The sequence below is a fragment of the Mytilus californianus genome, unplaced genomic scaffold (genome assembly GCF_021869535.1).
Source record: "Mytilus californianus isolate M0D057914Y unplaced genomic scaffold, xbMytCali1.0.p SCAF_67, whole genome shotgun sequence".
NCBI lineage: Eukaryota > Metazoa > Mollusca > Bivalvia > Mytilida > Mytilidae > Mytilus > Mytilus californianus.
This window is the reverse complement of record NW_026262720.1, coordinates 521,531-528,732: the sequence shown is the minus strand read 5'-3', so window position 1 is coordinate 528,732 and position 7,202 is coordinate 521,531. Positions and strand designations below refer to the sequence as shown.

General features: G+C 32.8%; 1 long non-coding RNA gene across 1 annotated transcript; it reads left to right on the top strand.

Annotated features, from left to right (window-relative positions):
• Positions 1-223: 223 nt before the first annotated feature.
• Positions 224-6,516, top strand: LOC127707363 (uncharacterized). Its single transcript, XR_007984815.1, has 3 exons — positions 224-318; positions 4,278-4,301; positions 6,433-6,516. It is a non-coding gene; the product is annotated as an uncharacterized LOC127707363 (long non-coding RNA).
• The last annotated feature ends 686 nt before the right edge of the window (positions 6,517-7,202 follow it).

Sequence of the window (7,202 nt, the reverse complement as noted above, 5' to 3'; positions counted from 1 at the left end):
AAAATCAACAGCCTATTACAACAATGAAAACAGGGGAGGGAATACAGCTACCAAACAACAACCACTATACTACAGGTTCCTCGAAATGGACAGACACACAAAGAGAGTGTAAAAAGAACAATTGTTTAATGTGATTGCCATGATTGCCTTGCTCATTTGTGGACAGTTTATTTTAGAGAGACTGGAAATTAATGAATTCAATATTGTCTTAATACTGGTAAATAAAACTTTTGAAATTTTTAGGTCGGCAAAAGTGCAATTGATGTTTTTGTGTTTGAAGGTAAAAATCACACCCTGTTTGTAGAATACCTCATTTAGGTATGTAATTAGATATATGTACAAGGTTTTGAGTTTAGTTTTTAGCTCAGCTGGCCTAAAAGGCCATGTGAGCTATTGCCATCCCTTTGCGTCGGTCGTCTGTCCGTCTTCCGATGTTAACATTTTCAGAGATCTTCTCTGAAAACAGGGGACCAATTTTATAAAACTTGGGCTGAATTATCCTTAAGGTATCTAGTATAAAGTTTGTGTTTTTTTTCTATCAAGAAACATGACCGCCATGACAAAGAAAATAAAACATAGGGCAAAAAAAGAAGTTATGGCTTATATCTGAAAAAAAAGCAGTTAAAGCAAAACTGACCTAAATAAAAATGATACATGTGATAAGCATGTAAAGATTCATCTGCCACGAAAATTTCAAACCAATAAGACAACCCTATTTGGAGTTACTGCCCCTGAAATAATAATTGTTATTAAAGTTTCTGTTTTTCGATTTTATCTAGAAAACTATTAAAGATAAAGAGAAATTTCAACAGCAAAAATGTTCAGCAAGTTTAAAAAAATCTACAAATAAGTCAAACTTAACAAAATTGTAAATTTATCCCTTATTGGAGTTATTGCCCTTGAAAGATGCAGAAACTATGATAGATAGAGAGAAACCTTTAGTGGCAAAAATGTTCCACAAAGTAAGATCTACCAAAATTATAGGAGCTAGGTTAAAAGTGTAAACTGTAAAAATTATCAGCACGACAAGTTGTATCCACCCTGAAAATTTGGTAAAAACTAACCACTTGTTTTTGCCTCTGAACTATCTATTTTAGAATTTTTCACAGTTGGTGGCTGTTATCATAAAAACTATAGGAGTTAGGTTAAAAGTATAAATTGCAAAAAGGTGCAACACAACAAAATGTATCTAACCTAAAAATTGGAGAAAAATCTGTTACCCTGTTTTAGAGTTATTGCCCCTGAAAAATCATTTTTATACGACCGCAAAAAATGTGCGTTCCTATATTGCTATCACGTTGTCGTCGTCCGAAGACATTATGTTTAGTGTACGGATCTCTATGAAATTTAATCAAAAGGTTCAATACCACAAAAGGAAGGTTGGGATTGTTTTTGGGGGTGATGGTCCCAACCAGTTTAGGAATTAGGGGCCAAAAAGGGGCCCAAAACAAGCATTTTTCTAGTTTCAGGACAATAACTTGTGTATAAGTATTTTGATTGCTCTGAAATTGTACCACAAGGTTCAATACCACAAGTAGAAGGTTGGAATTCATTTTGGGGCTAATTGCCCACACCTTTCAGGAATTAGGGGCCAAAAAGGGGCCAAAACAAGCATTTTTCTAAGTTTTCAGACAATTACTTGTGTTTAAATGTATGGATGTCTCTTAAATTGTACCACATTTTATAAAAAGAAAATTTCTTCAAATATTATTTTTTTTGGAGGGGGGTAAACAAAAAATATTTTTTTGGGGGACAATTTTTTACCCTCAAGATTTAAGAAATTATCAAATTTCCATTATTGTTTTGGAGGGTGGGTAAACAAAATTATTTTTTGGGTGGGGTCATTTTTTTCCCTCAAGATTTAAGAAAGTATCAATTTTCCCCAAAAAAAATTGGGGGTCGCAATTTATTTTGCTAATTCTTTGTATATAGTCTGAAAACAGATTTCCTAAGTATTGCGCAACAGCACAGTGTATTGCACAACAGCAAGAAATCCTCAATTGAATATAAATTCAAATCATATAACCAATTTCAATTTCTTTCACTACATTTATTCTGTGTCAGAAACCTATAATGTGTCAAATATTTAATTACAATCCAAATTCATACCTGTATCAAGCTTGAATATTTTGTCCATTTTTTCCCCAACTGTTCAGGGTTGGACCTCAGCGGTCGTATCCAGCTGCGCTCGCGAAGCACATTTATTTAAAGTGTTATCCTGTTATTGATAAACATGTAGGCGCTAGGTTAAAAATGTAAATTACAAAAATGGTCAGCTTGACAAGATTTTATAACTCTGGAAATGTTGAAAAAAATATGTAAACCTGTTTTTGAGTTATTGCCCCTGAAAAATACATTTTTCCAATTTTTTTCATTTTTGCCTGTTATTTGGAAAACTATAGGAGCTAGCTATAGGTTAAAAGTGTAAACTATAATTACGATCAGCATGACAAGATCTTTTTACTCAGTTTTTTTTTTAACTACAAGTTTAGAGTTATTGCCCCTGAAATATTGATTTTTACAGGTTTTAATTTGTTCATGCCTGCGACTTCTCTCGCAGAAAGCTCGACAGGGATAGTGATCCCAGCGGCGATGGCGGCGCTAACTAACTACTAAATAGCTAAATATTTCAGAAGCTAGAATACTTGGCTGTTTCATACTCTGTATATAGATGTTTTATGTTATGAAATTTCCGTCTGTTATATGATATGATATGTCCATTTTTCTTGACCTCATTTTCATGGTTCAGTAACTACTTGAAAAAAAAATCAAGTTTTTTAGTATTGTTAATTTCTCTCTTATTATGAGTAATAGGATAACTATATTTGGTATGTGCGTGCCTTGCAAGGTCAGCATGCCTGCCAGTTAGTTTTCACTTGACCTTGACCTCATTTCATAGATCAGTGAACAAGGTTAAGTTTTCGTGGTCAAGTCCATATCTCAGAAATAAGCATATAAGCAATAGGTCTACTATATTTGGTGTATGGAATGATTGTAAGTTGTACATGTCTAACTGCCAGGTGTCATCTGACTGTGACCTCATTTTCATGGTTCTTTGGATATAGTTAAGTTATTTTGTTTTGGTCTGTTTTTCTAGTACTGTATGCAATATGTCGACTATATATGATGTATGGAAATATTTTATTATGTACAAGTTAGTCTGGCAGGTTTTATTTGACCTTGACCTCATTTCCATGGCTCATTTCTCAATGTTAAGTTTTTTGTTTCGGTCGTTTTTCTTAAACTATAAGCAATGGGTCAACTATATTTGGTATATGGAATGATTTTAAAGTGTATATACTATATAGATATAAGAAGATGTGATATGAGTGCAAATGAGACAACTCTCAATCCCAGGCACAATGTGTAAAAAGTAAACCATTATAGGTCAAAGTAAGGCCTTCAACACGGAGCCTTGGCTCACACTGAACAGCAAGCTATAAAGACCCAAACATGACTAGTGTAAAACAATTCAAACAGGAAAACCTTTCTTGCAGGTTTCATCTCAACTTGACATCTTTTTCATGGTTCATTGGTCATTATGATGTTTTCCTGGTTTAGTTTTTTCCTTAAATACTATATGCAATAGGTCAACTATATTTGATCCATGGAATGATTGTAAGGTGTATATGTCTGCCTGACAGGGTTCATCTGTCCTTTACCTAATTTTCATGGTTCATTTGTCAATATAAAATTTTAATGATTTGGTCTGTCTTGTATACTACTAGCAAAAGATCAACTATATTTGGTGTATTGAATGATTGTAAGACGTACATTTATTTCTGGCTTGGTTTATCTAACCTTGACCTCATTTTCTTTGATCATATTAAGTTCATGTGATACTTGTAGTAAAACTTTATATTAAGGAATATCAACATAAATGGTCAGTAAAGAAGGCGAGACATTTCAGCGTGTGTACTCATTGTTTGCAGTTTTGGCTGTTATCTAAAAACCTATAGGACCTAGGTTAAATATGTAAATTGCAAAAATTATCAGCAACACAAAGAGTAACTAGTATGTGCATATAAAAATCGTAGTGAGCAAACTAGCGATATTTTCACCAGGTGAGCGACACAAATTTCAAATAGTGCAGAAAAGTTGAGATAGTCTTTTAGATGCTAGTATTACATGTTTTTGGATTAGATTAATATCTGGAAACATTAGGTCAGTAATTTTCAAGTCCATAATGATCATGTATTTTCAATTGGCATTAACAATTATAACTCAATGATAACTACAACAGTATATATTTTAAATATTTTTTTTTCTATTTTTAGGATATAATGGAATATTGGAATAAGGTAAGATTTAAGTCCAATTGTCATGTGACCTTTTATTTCCATTTTCTTACCAAAAATACATGTATGTGATGATTTGAGATACAAACTAGTAGAATTCTACGTGACCAACAAAAAAAGATATTACAAGATCAAAGATAAAACAAACACAACAAAGATTGGGACAAAGAAAAATGCACTACAAACATTTGACTTAGGTGTTGCTAATAACAACTCATAGTAAAGATAGGCATAAACTGCATGAAATTTCTTGCCTGTTTTATTTTTATGCCCCCGCCATAGCGGAGGGGGCATTAAGTTTTACCCTTGTCCGTCTGTACGTCCGTACGTCCGTCCGTACGTCCCAAAATTCCAACGTCCCGTTCTCTAACTTTAGTTTACCTCAACCAAATGATATGAAACTTATCCACAATGCTTATTACCCCAAAACACAGATCGAGTTTGAATTTTGATGGCATCACTTTCACCGTTCGAGAGTTATGCCCCTTTACAAATGGAAAAATTGCTGAATTTTTCGTTTCCGTTCTCAAACTTTAGTTTGTCTCTACCAAATGTTATGAAACTTATCCAATGTTTATTACCACAAACCAGAGATCAAGTTTGAATTTTGGTGGCGTCACTTTTACCATTCTAGAATTATGCTCCTTTACAAATGAAAAAATTCCTGATTTTTTTGTTTCCGTTCTCTAACTTGAGTTTACCTCAACCAAATCATGCAAATGTTATGAAACTTATCCACAATATTTATTACCACAAAACACAGATCAATGTTGAATTTTGGTGGTGTCACTTTCACCGTTCTAAAGTTATGCCTCTTTCCATTGGAACAAATTGCTGAAATATTAGTTTTTGTTCTCTAACTTTAGTATGCCTCAACCAAATGTTATACACAATGCTAATTACCACAATACACAGATTAAGTTTGAATTTTGTTGGCGTCACTTTTACCGTTCTAGAGTTATGCCCTTTAAAAATGGAAAAATTGCTGAATTTACGTCAACTAAATGTTATGAAACTTATAAACAATTCTTAATACCACAAAACTCAGATCAAGTTCAAATGTTGGTAGTGTCACTTTTACAGTTCTTGAGTTATGGCCCTTTATAACGTTATATGCAAGCGGGGGCATCATCTGTTTCCCATGGACACATTCCCTATTTATTTTTAATAAATCATTAGTAACTTGCCAGAAATCCTCTGAGGTCATGGTGTCAGTAATTTGGAGCTGATTATCATGCATAATTTAGTGGCAGTTAAGTGTTTGAGGTGTTTTCATTTTCAGAAATGTATTAAATGTTTTTTTAATATAAGTGTATACACTCTCTCAAGGTTTATTCTATATCTAGTACCTTCAGAATGCTTGTTTACAATGTCAAATACATAACCCTATTGAGTTGTTAGAGAAAATATTGGACAATTTTTAATAAATAAAAAATACAGAAGTTCTCTCCTCTTGCAATTGTTAAGTTCGTTAGTTGAAAAAAAAACATATCTATTTTATGGGATAACGTGTAAATTGACACAACGCACCATTGTTATCCAAAAGTTTGTTTTATGTCCCATCAACTGAAAGCTAGGGCATATTGTTTTACCCCTGTCTGTCATGCCGTCCCATTATGGGTATATAGTTATTCCAGATAACTCCTCCTACAGTTTGAATGCTAGGAAGTTTTAACTTTGCTGGCTGTTTGAACATATATTGAAGGTGTGCATGTCGTCTGGGTTTAGATTTTGAATAATATTTGCTCTTTTGGGAGATAGTTGAACTTTATCATTTTTGGAGTATATTTTTGCATATTTAAGAGGCGCATAGCGTTTCCAGATAACTCCTCCTACAGTGAACCATAGACCTATGTGCTCCCATGCTCAACTTTGTGTATGTTAAAATAACACTCTGCATCTGTGAGGGCATCATATTGTGAATCACAGCTGACTCTTAACAATGTCAATATGCAGACAACCTGATAATCGGTACATATCCTCTCTGCCTGAATGTTATTTGAAGTGAGGATACCCCCGATTTATATAGTTATTTGTCATGCAGGATAATAAATAATTATTGCTTTATTTAACAGTTGTTTCATTTATTTTTCATTACAATCTATTAAATGTAAAATCTATGTTTCACTTACAGAAACTTCTTGCAGATGCTCGGACTGGAAATGTAAACGATGTGAAAATATGCCTAGAGAATAAAGCAGACATTGATTATCAAGATGTAAGTAAAACAGTCTCATTAGGTACAGTAGTAACATCCAAATTAGTACTAGAGCAAATTAATTATGTACAGTAAAAAAAAAACACACAACTACAGATAACTTCAGAATATAGTAGATCTTACTTGAGCGATAAAAATCACATAAATACATGTTACTTCAAAATACAGCAAATTGTAATAGAATGAAATACAATTGCATGTTACTTCAAAACCTGACAGTTGAACATAAACAGTATAAAACACTTACTTTAAATAACTTAAACCTTGCTGGTTAACAATACAGCAGATTAATACAGAATGAAATACACAACTTTTAGTCACTTCAAAATATGACAGTAAGAACATCAACAGAATAAAACACACAACTTTTAGTCACTTCAAAACATGACAGTACGAACATAAACAGAATAAAACATACAACTGTTAGTCACTTCAAAACATAACAGTAAGAACATAAATAGAATAAAACACACAACTGTTACTCACTTCAAAACATATCAGTAAGAACAGAAACAGACTAAAACACACAACTATAAGTAACTTCAAAAAATAACAGTAAGAACATCAACAGAATAAAATACACAACTGTTAGTCACTTCAGACATGATAGTAAGAACATCGACAGATCAAAATACACAACTGTTAGTCACTCCAAAACATGTCAGTAAGAACATTGACAGAATAAC